At 36.4% G+C, this 21,178-nt stretch overlaps 1 protein-coding gene across 1 annotated transcript in view; it reads left to right on the top strand.

Moving 5' to 3' along the window:
• Positions 1-4,032: 4,032 nt before the first annotated feature.
• The window catches only part of LOC139971964 (ras guanyl-releasing protein 3-like), a 64,263-nt gene continuing 47,117 nt past the window's right edge, over positions 4,033-21,178 (top strand). The window contains exon 1 of the mRNA XM_071978834.1: positions 4,033-4,292. The gene's annotated coding sequence lies outside the window, so the exon portion shown is untranslated. The remainder of the gene's footprint in view (positions 4,293-21,178) is intronic.

Below are 21,178 nucleotides of genomic sequence, written 5' to 3'. Positions count from 1 at the left end.
AAAGTTTATAGCATGTTCGAATGTGATCTGGTAACTTGTTCCAGAGATAAGACCCAGAGTATTTTTTTAAATCCGAAATCTGTTTTATAAAATCCGAAATCCTTATTTTAAAATCCGAAATCCTTATTTTGAAATCCGAAATCTATTTTATATCCCCATAGGAGTCCACTTCAACAAAGCAACGACTGCAAAAGTCGCCCGTACATTCAACAAAATAGATTTTGATTTCGAAAAATAGATTTCGGATTTCCAAAAATAGATTTCGGATTTCAAAATAAGGATTTCGGATTTTAAAATAAGGATTTCGGATTTTATAAAACAGATTTCGGATTTTCAAAAATAGAATTCGGATTTTAAAATAAGGTTTCGGATATCATAAAATAGATTTCGGATTTTAAAAAATAGATTTCGGATTTCAAAAAACAGATTTCAGATTTTAAAATAAGGATTTCAGATTTCGGATTTTAAAATAAGGATTTCAGATTTCGGATTTTAAAAACAGATTTCGGATTTCAAAAAACAGATTTCGGATACCAAAAACAGATTTCGGATTTTAAAATAAGGATTTCGGATTTCAAGAAAAAAAAAACCTTGGCCCTAATGGGCTTCCGTAGAAATTGCATTTTCAATATCTTGAATGTTATTTAAGGTATCTCAAATTGAGTTTAAGATATCAAGCCATAAATTAAAGATACCAAGAAGGAAACATTATTTAAGATATCTCGAATTCAATTCGAGATATCCAAATTTGAAATAAAGATATCCAAAATTGCATTCGAGATATCCAGAAATCGAATTCGAGATATCCAAAATTGAATTAGAGACATCAAGAATTCTTAAAATGGCGTTCCATACGGGCAGGGATGAAGGGCTTAAGGGATGAAAGGATGAAAGGATGAAGGGCTGAAGGGCTTAAGGGATGAAGGGACGATGGGACGAAGGGACGAAGGGAGGAAGGGTCGAAGGGACGAAGGGACGAAGGGACGAAGGGTCGAAGGGACGAAGGGACGAAGGGACGAAGGGACGAAGGGACGAAGGGACGAAGGGACGAAGGGACGAAGGGACGAAGGGACGAAGGGACGAAGGGACGAAGGGACGAAGGGACGAAGGGACGAAGGGACGAAGGGACGAAGGGACGAAGGGACGAAGGGACGAAGGGACGAAGGGACGAAGGGACGAAGGGACGAAGGGACGAAGGGACGAAGGGACGAAGGGACGAAGGGACGAAGGGAAGGGAGGAAAGGACGAAGGGAAGGGAGGAAAGGACGAGGGGAAGGGGTTCTTCAGTTGATGCCTGTTAAAACACTGACATATTTCATTTACTGTGGGGGGGGGGGGGGAATTATAATAATGAAGTTCGAAGCTATTTAAAATCCGGCTAACTAAGCATAAGGATTTGTAGTCTGGATCTTCACTAGCGTAGCATGTAGAGATTACTTCGGGTACATGCCTATAGGCGATATGTAATTACGTATCTGAAAGAAGCCCTGTTCTAAGTATGGTGATAACGCAGAGTTTGTTTCATCTGTTTTATTTGTTTATTCTTGTAAGACTTGCAACAACGTGTCCTTCCTCCGCATTTGCTATTCGGATAACGCTTACATCAGGGGCGTATCCAGGGGGGGGGCGCAACAGGCGCGCGCCCCCCCTATTGGCCGTCACCAAAAAAAAAAAAAGATTAGCAAAAAAAAAAAAAAAATTGATGACGACTTTTATGTGAGATGTCGGTGATCGCTCAACCCCCCCCCCCCCTCCCGTATGCTTTATTTTTTGTTTGCCAAAAAAGGTTCTGGCGAAGTTCGGCGGCATAATAGTTTTAGAAACATAGATGGTAATTGTGTTTGTATTATCACTATAAACACTAAGTGACATGCCAGCCATACTAAATTGTGCATTTTGTGTCCATATTTACTGGAAATGTTGCTTATTATTAAGGTCGAAAAATGGATCACATATGGCCATGGGCGGCGATCCTGGGGGGAAGGGGGATATATCCCCCATGAAAATGGGTGGAGGGGATGTAATACACCATATCCCCCACCAAATGCCAGGGATAAGAATATTTCATGCCTACATTTATGCATCATCGTTAATGTACGGCTCTTTTTTAGCTTCATTTCTCGCCTACCATAAACGCAGTGCGATCTTTTCAAATAAAGCGTCTTTATAAAGCAAGAATAGTTGACTGTAGGCTTCATTGGCCCTATAACAACAAAATGTATTATTGCGCCCACGGTATTGATATAGTACATATATGCACCCTCATAGTATTCATATAGGCCCTATAGTAGGCCTACACACGTACATGTTCCCTCGAACAGCTGAGAATCTCATGTTACCAGGGTAATGCTTAATACACGTTTCACCTGGATGCCCTAGCAATCGGTACCTAGGAATGTAACTATGTGTAATTGTGTATTGCATGTGTATAGGCCTATAATAGCCTGCATGAGGCCATTTTCTTTCATCGAATAATATAAAAGAGCTCTCGAACATTCTAACGTTGCGCCTGAAACAAGATTGACAGGGGCAATTTCCCAAAATAACACCCGAAATTAAAAAAAAAAGTATTTTGGATTCTGATTATGAGATATTTCGGACATGACATCCCTATTTTAAAGTTGGGTATATGCCGCTTGGAAACCTCGGGAAGTGCCGTTTCCGGCCATCTAGAGGGTTTGTTAATCCCAAAATATTCTTGTACGCTACGCGCCAACCCATGGTGGCGCTACGTTTAGATAGTCAACAAGGTCATATCCCCCCCCCCCACTCGGAAGTACGGATCGCCGCCCATGTATATGGCACCATTTTTCATTTCAGCCCTTCTTCGAAAGCAAAAATTGTCCACCCCTCCCCTTAGACCCATCCCCCAGGACGGCGATCATTCATGCCTGGCGCCCCCCCCCCCTATTGGAAAATCCTGGATACGCCCCTGTACATGCACTTAACCGGAACGTTATGATGTGGTTGTTGAGAGGAGCTTGACGGTCCGAGGTGAGAACTTTCCAATTCTGGGCGTTAAATCACAACAACAACACGTGACGGGTCTAATATTATGTCCAATACTTTCAATAGCAAGGTAGTGTGGGTGCGGTGTGGAAGGGGCGTTAGGCTTGTGTAGGGTGATAAGAGTTGCTCTACCAGTCTAAATATATAATATTTGAGTAGGACATTAATTAAATATTTTTACCACTCACAGGTGTGAACACGTTAGGCGCGTACGTAGCCAGCCTTTGTGTTGCGAAGGGGCAGAACCATGGCAGCTCTCGGCGTCAAATGTTACATCCCGAGGTATAATCTAAATTATTGACTAGGTCTACAATTATAGGTAGTCTTATTACAAGGTTATGCTAGTAACTAATTTTAATTATTAAGTCAGGTTGAAGGCGGTTAGGGGAGGGGGAAGTATGTAAATCCTCCGTGACCCCTGGATTCGCTCCAGGTGGGGGCCGCCTGGTTCGGAGGAATGTTTCTCCCCTGAGAAAGTTTGTTCATATTATGGGGACGTGAGCCGGAAGCAATATTTGAAATATGTTATGTAACACAATTTTTCTTTAGTACTTTGTGTCTCACAAAAAGTAGACGACCAACAAGAGGGGTGCCTCATGCAGCCCTCGTCCTCCCATCGAATCCTTCAATGCCTCTGTGCTGTTAAAATAATTAACCTATCCCGTATGGTTATTTATTTATGGTTAGTTTATTTTGCTTTTGTCAATTTCTTTGTTCCGTGCCTTTTCGTCTCTAAAATTTAAAAATTATGAGTGTGGATGTGTGGGAGGGTTGGCTACGTCACTGGGGCCCGTATATTGCCTTAATTCCTCGTTATGTTCTGATCTTCCCATCTAAGTTCGAGGTGAGGGGAGAGGGATACAACTTTTGGTCTCTGATTTACACCACGATATAAATCTGAAAGCGTGTGAAATCTTCTTCCTCTTTTTTCCAAAGTTTATAAACTGTAATAGCGCCGCGGCAGTGGGGACTTCAGAAAATTCAGTCCCTGGATGTGCAGACGGCAAATTTAAAGCTGTGCATAGACAACGTACGCTATAGGCAGCTGCAGAGAACAGTAAGTCTGTAGTATCTTGGAACAGGAATCAATTTCTCATTTGTTTTCAAAGACAAAATGGTTTGCATCCTGTAGGGAAAGAAGTACAATACATTTAGATTATCTCTTCCCAAGTGCAATGGGATTTTCTTGCCCTAGACTTTCTCTAAAAACGTGAATGTGACTACAGTTCTTGCTTGGTTGCGTAAACTTATCGCGGAGCTTGAGTTGATCCACAGCAAAACAGGTGAGTTCTTTATTGTGGTGTAATTTAGGCCTTTTTGCACAGACGTAGATAATCAAACAGTGTCCATGTATGTATAGGTCTGACTAGGCCTAACTTACGCTACGTACGTTTGTTAAAGTAGTAGTGCGATATACAGTACTGACTTTGCAATAAATGAAGGTAGAAATAAAATGACTATCCCATAATGAACGCAGTCTAACGTTCATATGAAGATATCGAATTTTAGTTAGATAGCCCAGGCCCTAGGTCTACTTAAGTATACGCTAGGAAGTGTGGTGGTCCCTCATTTCCATGAACCAAAGCTATCCTATTGTTATGCTAGTCTAACCTTAGTCAAATTTTCATTTATCTGTTGCTATTCATTCACAACAAGGAATATGTACCTTATTGTGTACATTATCGTAATATCAAAGTGGCTACATTTACGACCAGGAGTAACAATAATTTCTGATTACGCATGCGCAGTTGCTTTAACGTGGCTATTTTTACGACCAGGACTCAGGAGTAACAATAATTTCCGGTTAGGGCTTAGGGTTAGGGTTACCCCTACCTTGCTTTATTTACTTTCTGCGCATGCGTAACCGGAAATTTGCCGATGTCGTAAGAATAGTTTATAAATAATTGTTACTTCTGGTCGTAAGAATAGCCACAGCCTTGTATTATACCTATCCCAGTCATGGGTTACGCAGTGCAGAAGAGAGAAGGAACAGCTCATATTGAAGAATAACAGAAAGGAAGATTAAGAACAGTTTGCAGCTTCTGAAATGGATATATAATTATGGATCTGTTACCACCAATGAAGGCTATTGAAAACTGTTTTCTCTACAGGTGGAATAAAGTTTGAGGAACATTAAGAGGCCTTTCGGTTCATAATGAACGTGTTCTCGAAACGTTACAGTATATTATATTGGTTCAGTGTTGGCCATAAATGATTCGGTCTATATACTATTTTAAGCATGCATGCTCTTCCTATGCTTTCATAGTCCAGCTCTGTGTAAAATACCACTTATGCTCCCTACAGGGCTGATGAAAGAAAAATAAAGTGTGTTACAGGTCTATGGTAACATAAACTGTATGTTTTTTGCTTCTGTCTGAAATGTTGTCATATGATCAATATTTTGTTGCACATCAAATGTGAGACACTGCAAAAACTAAATTGTTGTGCTTTCCATTTCTGATAAAGTTTTCTAATTCATGTTCTTACCCAAGATACCCAAGGAAGCAAAACAGGATCGAAATGTATTGAAAGATTTCTAGGGAGTCGAGAAATGCAGAACAGAGAAATCTAATATTATTAAATTATGAAACTTCTGAAATTTTTATTTGGGATATTCTATCGATCCCCATTTCATTAAAAACAATGAAAAAGCATTTACATTTCAACTGGTCTGTAAAATATATGTCACGTTTGCAGAAATTTATAATAACTTCAACTCACAACGACTGACTTTTCACAGCCTCAGCTAGACTTTGTTCAAATTATTTTCAATTCAGGCAATCCTTAATCATGCATAACAGTAAATTTGCAGGTTTCAGTTATGTACTCTTCCTTTGCATGCAAAGGCTGGCAATTTTTGTCAGATACCAAAATAAATTTCGTGAACATGGTTACTCCAAAAGCAAAGCTTGAATGAACTTCATACTTGGTATGCTGCTCAATGAAGAATGAGTACAAAAATGTTATATCATTTTATGTAGAGTGTAAAGGTCACTTTAACCTAAGCGCAGCAGAAGCGGAACGTGTTTGCCCTGAAATTTTCCCATTTTCCCCGATTGGCAAACAATCATGACATGAATTTTTGGTTAAATTTGCCCTGAAAAAAAGTGCCAGTGCCCTGAAATTGACAATTTGCTTTGTCCGGTCCGGGGGGGGGGGGGGGGCTGCACCATGATAGCAAGAACATTGGGGAAGTCAGAGTCAACTTGAAAATCTTGTCTGCAGTGTTAAATTAAATATATATTCTCAATATGAAATGTTGCAAGGATTTACTAGTTAAGCCGATTGGCTTTCTTAGTGTCTAGACTGTCAGTATCATGACAATGCAATATTTATAACACACAGTGTGTAGTGACAAAACTCTTAGCAAACAAACAGTGGCTTTTATCTGAAGTCAAAACACTTCTACCAAGTAATGTTAAATGTCATAAATGATGCTGTATGATACTTGACAATTTAAGAGACCATTAATGAACCACTCAGCATAATTGATTTAAAAAGCCAACGATATTAAAAGACCCTCAAGTCGGAAGTTCCCAGTAAAGCCAATGCAAGCAGCTGGTTAGTGAATATATATGTTTTATGATCTCAGATTTACTGTTAAAATGTAGTATGTACAATGTTCCGTATAGTGAACTTCTAATTGAGTTATCAGTACTTACAAGTTCGATATGACAGGTACCAATTAATGTACCATCTGCCGAGGAAGTTACTTGCCTCCAAGTTGAGTTCTTCAGCGTACTGACTGTATCTGAAGATAATAGATATCCCCTTGTGGTGTTTTTAATTTAAAAAGCACAGCCCATGAGCTTAAACTACAGGTTCAAGTGTTCATGTCTGACATTCATGTTGCTAATTGTACCATTGACACCTACATCTGAAATGTGCAATACCGTGCTGTACAACTGTATACAGAAATGTGCTCAGTTAACAAAATTTGATGTAATGTACACATTGTAAAAATTGTTGTTGACCTAGGATCTGTGAAACACATTTCAGTCACTTATGTAGCTGTGTTTAATTATCTACAGGTCAAATGACCAACATGTGTAATGACCAACATGTGTTATGGCGACATGATTTGATTGAGGGGAAGACTTTTAAACCTAACGTGGTATAGTCTGTGACAGACATTGTATATAGATAATGGTGGCAACCTGTAGGCATAGTGTGTACATACTACATAGGCATTTATCAAATTCGTGCATTAGCATGTGCTGTATGTAGTAGCCCAATGTACAGTTATGAGAAAGGAATTTCAAGCCATCTTCTCCTGCATGGGTTTTGATACTGTTATTTATTTATTTTATTTATTTAAACTTTATTTTGAGAGGGTAACTCGTTTAGCCGAAGCTAATCTCCCACGAGGCCCTCGTACAATACAAAAATGGATAAATATCAATTAAAATATATAAGTATAAAACTAGAAGGTAGCAAATTAAAAATGCTAAATGAAGTATGAAATTATGAATGGGTATAAGCGAATAAGATTCATAAACTACGATCAAAATGAAATCAGAAAAATATGCATATTAAAATTAAACAAAGTGTATAAAATCAATAGAAACAAAATCACACAATTACTGATCAAGAACTTTCGAATAAAACGAGGAAAGCAATACTGTATTGAGAAAGTCGAGAAGATGTTCTCATGTGGATGTTTCTTCACTCAATCTCAATGAATGTGTCAACATTTCAGCAAAAGAGTACATCATATCAATTGTGTCAATTATTTAGTACACACGAGTGCGAAAAAGAAAAACAAGGAAAGAAGTTTAGAACATCCTAAAGGACTGCACAGTAATGCAGTTTGAAGCACTTGGTCTTTATCAACTCGATGCAATTTGACTGCATATAATGTTATACCTTAGAAAAGTTATAACTGAAAATAGAAACTGTAACTCAATGTTATTTAGTACTGTAGATCTAGGCCTCCACTGGACATACAATACTTTGACCAAATACAAAGAGTAACATGGATCAATACAATGATGTTTTCATTCATTTCAATTGAAAGGAGGGAAAATAAGGTAAAGATTATCAAAGAAATTGAACATGTTGTGGAATCGGTAACCGAGGAGAAAGAATGGGACCGTTTTTTATGGACTTGACAATTTGGGATGGATTATACTTCCGCCCTCGGCACTTGAGATTGATGATATATATTATGTTAAAGTACTGCGCTAAAGATGGCAGGTTGTAATTGTAGTGTTAACCCATCAAACTACGAATGGTTTAAAGGGAAACTGCTTCTTGCTTTTTGTGTCATAGCAGATATATGTCAGGTCTTGAGAAAGTGAGCTATAATATACTTTTCAAAATAAATGTTAAACATAGTTTAGATCTATAATTTAAGTATAATATTCATAACTGATGCACCCAGCATTGTCTTATTTGCAAGCATCTGGGCAGAAGTTGTACTTGGACATCACGATATATAATTGCTCTTCCAGCATTTGACACTTTTTTTGGACATGGAAAACTGCTGTATATACAGGCGCGTATCCAGGGGGGGGCGTTGGGGGCGCGCGCCCCCCGGGTAAGAAAAAGAGGAGGGAAAAAAAAGAGAAGAAAAAAGAGAGGGGAAAAAGAGGAGGAGGAGAGGAAGGAAGGGAAAAGAAAAAGAAGAAGGAGAGAAAAAAGAGAAAAGGAGGGAGTAAAGAAAAACGCCAAGACACCGGGAAGAGAAAGAGGAACAGTGACATCATTACAGCGCTGATCCTTATTATATACACATGGCTGGGTAGCCAGTTACGGATCGAGGATTTCAGAAGGGCGTGTGCCTCACCCTACCCGTTACACCGACAACTCCATTTTTGACGTTTCCATTTTCCTCTCTCACTAATGTATCTATATATATATACTATGGTCAATCATAACGCGTGTGTGTATGTGGACGCCTTAAACAATTGGGCTATGAAACCAACTGTGGCTGGTCTCGATCTCGACCGAGTCGTCGGGGAACATGACGCTTTTCGGGAAGGGGGCGACCGCCCCCCCCCCCCCCCCGAGCATATTTTTTATGATATCGCTAGTGATTTTAAAATAGAAAATGCTTAGATGCAACTTACAAGGCATCGAAAGTGTCATATCCAGCGATCTGGGAGGCATTTTCGGCCAAAATTTTCTTGTACGCTTTGCGCCAACTCGTGGTGGCGCTACGCTCAGATAGTTTGCCTACAGGCTTCACCCCTCCCTTGGCAAATTATTCGCTACGCGCCTGTTCGAATTTGTAAAGCAAACAGCAGATATCACATCATATCAGTGAGCATGAAAATGGAGGTTCCAGGATGAACAGCCTCAAAACTGTCGATGTGTGTAGTCATAGGAACCCAATTTGATTTCGGGGGCTGTAACGACTTGCCCGAAAAAAATGACCTAAATTTTTCGCGCGCTCTGCACGCGTTCAACATGTTAATGTTAATACCATATAAGCAAGCATCTGTTATTACATCACATGCCACAGTTACCGTACGGTCCGTGGAAATTGTGCAGTATACCGCGGGATGCTAATGTAAACAACGAAATGTCTTATGTAGATGGAGAAAAAGCATGGAGGTCCAATTATGTCCAATTTTCTTTTACATTAGTAATGGCGAATTAGTCAGCCAAGCTTAGAACTTTATTTTAATTATCAAAGAGATATGTTTTAAACTATTCATTTCCTTTAGCTACATCATTGCAATTTATTTTTCTTTCAGTAGGAGCCCCCCCCCCGCCTCCTACGCCTATGTGTGTAGTGTTCGGTTTCGGAAATATCTGGTATTTTTTCATTTCCTTCAACCAATTTTTATCATAGCCGTTATAAGAGGGTTTAATATTTGTACACCAATAAATTAACTGTGTCTGAATTTTCGAAAATGTCCTTACCAACATTAATTCTTTATCATACTTCCCTCTACTCGTGTAATTTTGACCGGTCTGTTAGGGGTTCAAGGAGGTTTTTCTATATTGGTTGTCCATAGATGACATTTTTTGCAACATTATGGGTATGTTTTGAAGTGAATTTATTATTCACGAGAAATGTGAATTTTCAAATTCTGAACAAATAATGGGCTGAAAACCTTGAAAAACGGGGCTGTCGTGTATTGTGGGCCGCGACGTAGAATCACCTACAAAAGCAATGATCCACAGGACATGCGATGAGGTCGAACATGATGTGTGACTGGTGACAATCTTCAAAAAGGTTATAATGGATGGGAAAAACTATTGGGAAATACTTGGTTCTCAGGCAAAAGTGTACATCCAGTTGGTCATTTTCAAGCCCGAGAAGTGCCATTTCCGGTGATCTGGTGTGTATTAAAACCAGAAATTTTCTTGTACGCTGCGCGCCAACCGATGGTGGCGCTCTGCTTAGATAGTAATTCGCGCCCCCTGGGTTACAAAATCCTGGAAATGCCCCTGATAGATATATGATTAATTCACACAACAAAGTGAAATGGGTGGAAATTGGAATAAAGTTAAAATGTAACCAGTGGAATAGAAATCTGAAATATTACGTCAGCCAACTTGCCTGCACAGTGGTTAAAATATTAAACTAGTCGCATAATAAATTATTGTTGCCCCTGTAGAAGGGGAGGGTGTTTAACTGTTTATATGTGTGCATGTATGCACAGTACTTTTACGAGCATCATATCGAAATTATCATAATTGCAAAATTAACGTACCCACCCGGCCACGGATCCACTCTCTCAACAGTGACGGTTTTTCATTCGGCCTGACACAATTAAAGAGAAAAATTTCCCCTTGGCTTACCACCTTGTTGGTTGCAAAGTTAAAGACTTCCCTTTCAGTGGCATACTTGCAATGCTCAGTAATTGCCTCAATAATAACCTTCGATTAAGTATGGTAACGGTTTCCTGCTTTTCATAATGTTCTTCCTGGTATATATATCTGTATGATACGTCAAGGTGTAGTAGTATTTGTAGCTTGTTTGATGTACCATGACATGCATGCACAAAGAAAATATGACTTGCATAAAAAATATGCCGGTTTGCGATCGACTTTCTTTTTTTATGTTCCCTAGTAACTTGTGGTTAAATGTATTAGTACTGTAGAACTTTATGAGTCTTTATTTCCAAGAATATGAGATGATCGAAACAGACCAAACACAAATTATGTGTAGAAAAAGAATGGCCAGGATTTAATTTTGAAGTGCCAGAAAGCAGTTTTGAGCTCTCCTCTGTATTAAAGGATTGGTTCAGATGTTTGACATGCCTATTTTGTATGAAAGTGCACAAAAAGACAAAAAGAACAGTGAAGAAACTACCATGGTAACATGCTCTGTTAAGGAGATATGACACTTTGAAGATATCAAAATTTCTTTGAAAACGACTGGTGTAGAAAGACTTACAGTACTGTGAGGGTGTGATGTCACATCCTCACTTCCTTAACATTTGTGAATATATTTCTTTAAAAATTATTTACATTTTTTAACACATTTGAAAATAATATAATCAAAAATTCCTAGATGGTTAATCTCAAATACTTCCTTTGAAAAATATGAGATCTCCTGACATATCTTTTGGTTGAAAGTCATGAAATCTCACAAAATATTTAGAGAAAAAAACAAAGACCTTTCAGGAATGTGAGGATGTGACATCACAACTAGTCAGATTTCAGTAGTTTCTACACAATCTGATAAAACTTTACACTTGAATATCTCTTTCACAGAAAAAGATATTTGAACAGTTTTTTCACCATTGCGTTTCTTTTATTGTCCTCTTTCATATAACATAAACATGTATGACAACTGAACCAATCCTTGAAGTCTCAAGACCTGTGGTCTGAGCCATCCAGGACATACATACTGTCACACTGATTTTAGTGGGTTGATTCCCTTTTCTAAACTTGAATTAACAGATTCTCTACATTATTCACTTGTTTCATTTTTAAACATATTGTTCCAAGTTTCCTGTTCATAATTTAATGAAATAAATCATTTTAAATCAAGTTGTAGTCACACAAGGAATTCCTTTACTTTGGATGGAGTCAGTGATCATTTCTATATAATTGGTGGTAATAAAACTACATTATATTATAATGAATGCAGTTACAAATGTGTTACAAGTGATGTTACTAAAGTGTTTCATGATATTTTGAACACTAGTTTTTTACTCTATCTATATATGTTTGATAATACTGACCATTGCAAATGATAGTCATTGCAAGCAGCAGCTGCTTAAATAGGCTGATTGACCATTCAAACAGAAGTTGTGGTAGAACTTGCAAGATTGACTCAAATTTTGTCGTTGCGAAAAACTTATAAAATTCGTCATTGATCAGTTTAAGGACCACTGTATATGGAATTCACAATTTTTTTTTTGCCAGTGGAATCACCATTTATAAATTCCTGTAGTATTTATGTGAATCAGAGATATTTACTTTGCTCCTAGCTTACCTCTCTTTTCACACCCTTAGCACCCGTTCTACCCGGCCTAGAAATTACCTGTGGCATGTGTCATTGTATTTAACATTGTATAGACTTTTGTTACAGCAGTAATATTGACTGCGAGAACAAGAAAGAAAATCTCTAACTGCCAGTAATGAGAACTTTTGATGGAGTATTAATTACTTAGTAGATCTACACGTTAGGCTTTTTTCTTACACATGGTCGTGAGGTTTTTTTTTCTCTTCAATTTTACTAAAACGACAATTTAACATTTAAGATTTAGTCCCATCTCCACTCATCGGTTTTTCATCCACTTTTGATTTCGACATTTTTTTGATGATCTCATCCATCCATTCCAACCTTACGAGGAGCGTAAATAGCCGCAGTCTACCTCAAAAAGTGGTTTTAGTTAGAGCAATAAATAAATCAATATTTACAGAGTGCTATTTTAAGGTCGCTGATAAACGCTCGCTCGACTGAACCTGAATGGACTTGGAGTGAACAATTTCTTTACATTTCGTGCTCGATTTTGACGTAAAACTTGTTTCCTTGGCAAGGAATCGGCTGAGAAATGGCTTGTTTAAAATTCAGAACGGTAAATTTGTGGCAAGCTGCGATTTGCAGAGGAAGGCCTTGAAAGGTATCCAACGTGTACGCATATAGCAAAAAAATACAAATTGGAAAATTTGGTGAATGAAAAAGTGTTAAAACTGGAATTTCTGTGAAGGACAGATATCTTCTGTAACTAGAAGATTGCACTTTGGTTAAAATTGAAAAGATTTTTGTTTTTTCCTCTCTGCACCGAAGTACACGTATATGCTAGCTGCACAATTTGTTTGACATGTCGCACGCAGCCATTTTTATTTTGAAATTAATTCGCAAAATCTGCAAATATTGATTTTTGTGTTACCTTGTAGCCTGTAGGTTATTTGAAATCTATAGAAAAAATATTGACTTGTCTCTATTTGACAAATCTCTATTTCTGTTTGTTTTATTTTCTATTTATTAAGGATATCAAGATTAATATTTTCATTTTGTTCCTGAGCTTATTAGACATTTGTGTCCCTTTAATAATTGCCAAAATTAAATCCCTCCCTCCTTGCCCCACCCTCCCCCATGTATTTCTGTTTTCTGCTCTATTTCACCTTGTTGACAGCATTGAGGAGAATTACACGATTAATTTCAAAATATTACAGAATGGTTGAAATGTTGCTACATACAGCAGGATGCATGCATGTATAGAGCGGTGCCATGTTATGTAACAGTATGACGTACATGGACTGGACATAACTTTAACAGCCTTGTAAGCTCTGTGCTTCTTTCAAGTGGCAAAGATATAGTAACCACAGAACAAGGACTGTCAAATGTTATTTAAGTATTAAAGACTCTCATGTACATGCTGTTTTAATATGAAAGTGGAATTTTGTAGTGTACTAAATCAGAGCTTGTTTTACACATGTTTGCCTGCCCTATCACCTGTTGTTTGCGGTGTATGTATCATCCTATCTTGATATATATATTTGTACATGGACTGCATGTTCACTTATATCACAGCGTATCATTTAGTAAAGTGTATCATGAGGTCACAGAAGTGTCGAATTTGGTGGAAATTCTTGATACAAAGATTTTACCACATATTTGTTAGTTTTCTCGTTTGTTGGAGTTGGGACTGTTAAATTCATCTAAATATTGCATCATTGTCTGTGATATTCTCTGACAATAATTCTCACTTTCTGTAGTTATTAGACAGTGTGTAATTTTTAAAGGTTGCCAGTTGGTCTCATATCATACAGCAGTAGAATGCAGTTGTACATACTTACATAGCGATAGCCCAATCATAGTGCCATCATATAGCCGTAGTGCAGCCACACCTAAGTAGCCATAGTATAACCTTTGAATTTATAGCCATAGGGCACAGTCATATCATAGCCAGTTGAAGTGCAACCACATATATAGCCATAGTGCAAACATAGTTTAATCGCATAGCCATAGTGAAAACATAGTGTAATCATATATAGCTACATTGAAGTCACACCCATAGCCTAAGTATAACATATTTGAATTCCTAAATCCATAGTGCAGTCATATCATAGCCATATGAAGTGCAATCACATCTAGCCATAGTGCAAACATACTGTATTACATATAGTGCAGTAAGTCAAACTTATACTGAATCAATTAGCTATACCTGTAGCCGTGGTGCAGCCATATCTGCAATAACCACTAGAGCCGAATTGTAAAGTCTAAGATCATATTTATATAGCTTATATGGTACAAAATTGTTATAGTGTAATCATACATAGCTATAGTAGAAACATAGTACAATAATATATTCCTAGCCATGGTGCAAAGATAGTGCAATACATACAGTAGCAATGGTGCAAACATGGTGTAATCATACATAGCCATGGTGCAAAGATAGTGCAATCATAGTCATGGTGCAAACATAGAAACATAGTGTAATCATATACATAGTCATGGTGCAAACATATTGTAATTATACATACTTAGCCATGGTGCACAAATACTACAATCATGTACGTGTACAGTTATATAGTGCAATCATATGCTGTAGGTAGCCATGGTGCAAACACAGTGAAATTATATACATATTGGCATCTATAGTCAATTCTACATAGTCATAGTACTAGTATTACAAGCTCTCGCCATACTGCAGTATTTCTATAGCTATGTATGTACAAGCAATCAGACCAAGCCATATAGCTCCTCAAACAAAGTTAACCATTATATAAATTATACAATTGTAAGCTCATACCTTCCCATAATAAAATCATGTAAATGTCATTTAATATCATCATAAATATATAGCCATTATGTAATCCCAGTGTGCAGTCTGATGTAGCCATAAGTATATTATTTAAACAAAACTTATTACCATTGTCCAATCATAGGCTTACCCATACATGTGCAGTCATACTGCTAGCCACATTGTAATCAAACCTAGCCACACATGCATGTTTGGAGAGACTCGTCTATCTTTCAGCATTAATGCTTTTTCAAGTAAATCAGTATAGCCCACAATTCTGTTGTAGTTAGTCATGTTCAAACTCCCAACAAGCATTTTAAGGCCATCCCCAAATCATTCCCCTTATTGAAAAACTAAAATGTGTTACACTCCTGCAATGTTAAGGAATAATTGGAATGGTCATGAACCTCCAGAAAAGTACTTTTGAATGTTTTTAGCCTATTTGCATGCTGAATGTGGGGCCAATGCTGACTTGAAATCATTCACTTGATCCATGATATAGTACAACATAAACAAATGCAAAGGAATAGCTCAGGCAATTAGCAGACTGCAGAAGGTTTATCAAACATTGACATGGATAATGTGTATTTATTCACATTGCTATTATCTTGTTTCACTCTTCATTTATTTCAAGACTATTATTATTCCACTGAAATTATAACTCCAAGAATAGCAGGAATGCTTGATGTAAGTAGGATCAAAATGCCTTATATCTGACAGAATCTATTCTGTCAGATATAAGGTATCATTCAAATTTATTTGGATGATGATGATGATGATGAGGATGATGATGATGATGATGATGATGATGATGATGATGATGATGATGATGATGATGATGATGATGATGATGATGATGATGATGATGATGATGATGATGATGATGATGATGATGATGATGATGATGATGATGATGATGATGATGATGATTAACGCCGGTGCCGTTAACGCCGGTGCCTTTCAATCATAAGGTCCCCGGTTCGAGTCACTCCTAGATTAATGTATGTCGTCCAGTTACAGAGTTGTTGACAATTAACAATTCCTAATCATGGACGTTAAATATGAATGTGAGAGACTGACTTCGGTCAGCTTGCGGCTTTGATAAGCCAATGAGGCTTCTTCGCGAGTTCCTGCTTGCAGGAGGATCTAATATACATACATACATACATGATGATGATGATGATGATGATGATGATATTATTACTATCATTATTATTACTATCATTATTATTACTATCATTATTATGATTAATTTTATTATTGATATTGGTATTATTTGTTATCATTGTCTTTCTGTACATTTACTGTACATTGGTTAAATGTATATTGAAAGCAACGTGTGTACAGTACATTGATGCTGGAGGGTTTCTTTAGTCTTCGGAGTATTACTCATGATAAGGTTACACAGTATCACAGCCAGTGACACTCCTTCATTTGGTCATCAAAATTCTAAAGTACAGCATTAATAAACACGTAAGTTTAGTGTGGAGTACAACCTGAATGGTTGAGAATTCTTAGACCCTCCCTGATGACGTGAAGAAGTGAGTATTCCATGATGTTGATCCGATGCTGACATTATCGTCACACAGACCACTTTTCATATTAATCAGTATTAACCACAAACAAATGGAAAGTTTCACATTTTTCAGTCTTTTTTTACCCTTTAAAAGGACAGCTGGCCAATGAAGAAAATTGCATGCATTATTATGGGAGGTTTTTTTGGGATAATGTAAAAAAAAAGGTCAAAATCTATGCATGAATCAATTTTGTAGAATAGGATTAGTGCTAAAACTTTTGATAGTTTCCTATCACACACTTCAATATCGATGTGTGTGTGTAATGTATTCTAGACCTTAAACCCACACATTTAATATAATTTCTCATGCAGTCTTGACGTTTTGAGCAAGTTTACCTGTGCCTATGAACTGAAGGTCTTACAACGTGAGCTTTTGACGGAATGGTATATATTGCCCACCATAGACCAAAGCATGCTTAATACTTCAAACGCAATATTATGTTCCTTTAATGATAAGAAACCCAGTGATTGTGTTTCCCCCGGCTATGGAATCCATGATATCCACTTTACAATGTCACACACTCGCTCATCCTCGGCCTCGTCGTCAGTACACTTAGTACTTACGTACTACTCTGACTTGATTTGGCTTTTCTTTAGCATCTAGCCTTGTGCATCCAATAATGATTTGACGGCATTGTTCCAGTACTGCAGCAGCGTTGGTCTCTCCTGTCTCGTAGTCAATCTAATACCCAATAAAGTGTGAATTCACTTGCACTAGCCGTCCTCTTTAATCAACCACCTTCTTTAAAGGCAACTTTTGGCTGCTGTTGCTGCATGCTGCAACTGCTGCTATCCTCAGCTTTCATAATATCTTTCTCTCCCAGGGGCTGATAACACAGTAGTACAATTTTTTTCTTCTTTTTTTTTTCATTCCCCCTCTTACTATTTCCCTTTTATTTCCTTTATATCTTTTCTTCTCCCCCGCTCTCTGACTGAGCCTTCGCTTCTTCTATTTTGCACGCAGGGTACCGAAACATTGTAAATTTATTCCTTGCGATTGAGTGACTCACGCTCGCTTGTTTGGTGTGTACGGCGCAGCAGATGATTACTAGTCTAAGAAGTACTGTGTGTGGCTAGCTGCTGCATGGCCAGGGATGAGCATGTTTAATATGTGTGTGCAACACAGAGAAATCTCACTGCTGCGTGTAAACCAATGTCATTAGTATTGGCTTGTTTTTCTTTCTTTTTTGTTTGTTTCAAACAAAAACATTTTTATGAAGGAGCCCATTGACAATTTGTTTAATTTTATGTTAATATCAGGAATCACATTTAAATATATTTGTCAATAGTTTTGTTATGATAATTTTTCTTTCCTTGTGTGTGTGGGAAGGATGGTGGAAATTTTTCTCTTTATCTAATATTTGGCATGACGATCGACAATTTTACCCCTTTTTTACTCTTGAGAAGGATATGCAGATTTAATATGGTAATCAGTGTCTTTATGCTAATTATAGGATATTAGTATATTTTGCTCAGTCACATGATAATATTTTGAATAAATTAACTTTTAAAATAAGTATATTGGAGAAGGAATAAATTTTGTTGACCATTGTTAGTTTAAAGCAGAAAATGTGTATTTTTTAATACCAGTCTCATTAAATTAAATTAGTAAGAGTGAAGTTTTCAAGATGATACATGAAATTATCTAAAAACTGAAGGCTTAAAAAAAGATTGTGTACTTATGATCTGGATTGTTAGTCCCAATGAGTCATAAGTCACAGACTATACTAAAGTAAATAAACAAAGGAAAAATCAGACCAGTTGGGAAATCATTAACATATATTGTATATTTATTCATTTATAATTATCTATTAATGAGATCTCTTCATTATAGATGTAATTTGTGTAAAAGCAAAGCATTTCTGTCAAGTACACTACCCACTGTATAAAGTAGAAAAATTGTGGTTATTACCACAACTAAAAATACTGTTCATTAATATTGTTCTTACAGCCATCAAAATATATATTTGATTTTGACTTCACTCCTTATTTTCCTGTCTCCTCCTTACAATTCCACTATCACTCTACCATCTCTTGAAGTGCACTTAATAGTAACCTTGTAGCACAGTCTATCTCCCTTGGTTACCCCCCCCCCCCCAATCTGGTGTACCCCTTCCTCATTCTACCATGCACCCAATTGTGCCTGGAGTACATCATTAACAGACTTTTGTTAATATGTCATTAGAACTATGTGACATAAGGATTACGTGATCAATTGTTAAGTTTGCAATTTGTACTACGTCATAGGAAAATGTAAACAAGTACTATAATTTATGCATAAAAGACGGTTTTATTTTTGATACCTACAAGTTTAAAAGTTACACAGATTACCTAATTGATCAGAAGTGTTACAAGTATTACCTGATAGGAAAATGTATAAAAAGATATAAAAAAAAATTATCCATGAAATGGTTGTTTTAAACTGATTTGGGAGATACCCTGGATAATTTTCCACTGAGTACCTGGGCTTTTAAAACAATTAAGCAAAGCAACAATGAAATGAATTCACAAACTGTGCACATGTTCTAGCTGTGAATGGACAATCAGGTAAACAACCACAATACCTGAGATTTTCATCGCGCATAAAATGGGGCCAAAATAATTAATACTGATCCATAAACACATCGTCAATGTCTCACCAGCAATATACCTTCTCTAGAGCCTTCCCTGGATGGAGAAATGAAATATGAAACTTGATCATTCCACAGAAGGAAATGTAATACTAGCATACTGGTTGTTGGTGCAGAAGATGTTTAGTGTTAGCCCCATGTAGTAGATTTAAAAAAAAAAATTATTACTGGAATTGCGTATATATATATATGTATGTAAGAATATTTATAACAGCATGGTTTGTTATTATCCTGTAAGGGTTTCAGATTCAATGCAACATTTGTGATAAACAGACTGAGGTGCAGAGTTATGGTCAGAGAAGCTTATAGAACTAATTTTGTCTAGCTTAATTTAATGGCCAGAAAAGTATACACAGAATGATCCTATTTATTATGTCATCTATTCTGTCAAAGTGTTACATACTACAATGTCATCTTTTCTGTCGAGGTATTACATGTTACATATATGTCATCTATTCTGTCAATATATTACATACTATAAATGTCATCTATTCTATTAAGGTATTACATACTATTTACTATGTCATCTTTTCTGTCAAGGTATTACATGCTACATATGCCATCTGTGCTGTCAATATATTACATACTATAAATGTCATTTATTCTGTCAAGGTATTACATACTATTTACTATGTCATCTTTTCTGTCAAGGTATTACATGCTACATATGCCATCTATGCTGTCAATATATTACATACTACAAATGTCATTTATTCTATCAAGGTATTACATACTATTTACTATGTCATCTTTTCTGTCAAGGTATTACATGTTACATATATATGTCATCTTTCTGTCAATATATTACATACTATAAATGTCATCTATTCCGAAAGGTATTACATACTATTTACTATGTCATCTTTTCTGTCAAGGTATGACATGTTACATGTCATCTATTCTGTCAATATATTACATACTACAATGTCATCTATTCTATCAAGGTATTACATACTATTTACTATGTCATCTTTTCTGTCAAAGTATTACATACTATAAATGTCATCTATTCTATCAAGGTATTACATACTATTTACTATGTCATCTTTTCTGTCAAGGTATTACATGTTACATATATGTCATCTATTCTGTCAATATATTACATACTATAAGTGTCATCTATTCAATCAAGGTATTACATACTATTTACTATGTCATCTTTTCTGTCAAGGTATTACATGTTACATATATATGTCATCTATTCTGTCAATATATTACATACTATAAATGTCATCTATTCTATCAAGGTATTACATACTATTTACTATGTCATCTTTTCTGTCGAGGTATTACATGTTACATATATGTCATCTATTCTGTCAATATATTACATTCTATAAATGTCATCTATTCTATCAAGGTATTACATACTATTTACTATGTCATCTTTTCTGTCAAGGTATTACATGCTACGTATGCCATCTATGCTGTCAATATATTACATACTATAAATGTCATTTATTCTGTCGAGGTATTACATGTTACATATATGTCATCTATTCTGTCAATATATTACTGTACATACTATAAATGTCATCTATTCTGAAAGGTATTACATACTATTTACTATGTCATCTTTTCTGTCAAGGTATTACATGTTACATATATGTCATCTATTCGGTCAATATATTACATACTATAAATGTCATCTATTCTATCAAGGTATTACATACTATTTACTATGTCATCTTTTCTGTCAAAGTATTACATGCTACATATGCCATCTGTGCTGCCAAGGTGTTACATAAGTGTCATATTCAATTTATTCTGTCCACAAATTACATACTATTTATTATGTCATCTAT

The sequence above is a fragment of the Apostichopus japonicus genome, chromosome 8 (genome assembly GCF_037975245.1).
Source record: "Apostichopus japonicus isolate 1M-3 chromosome 8, ASM3797524v1, whole genome shotgun sequence".
Taxonomy (NCBI): domain Eukaryota; kingdom Metazoa; phylum Echinodermata; class Holothuroidea; order Aspidochirotida; family Stichopodidae; genus Apostichopus; species Apostichopus japonicus.
Note: the sequence above shows the minus strand (reverse complement) of the source record. Positions and strands in the feature narration are given on the sequence as shown.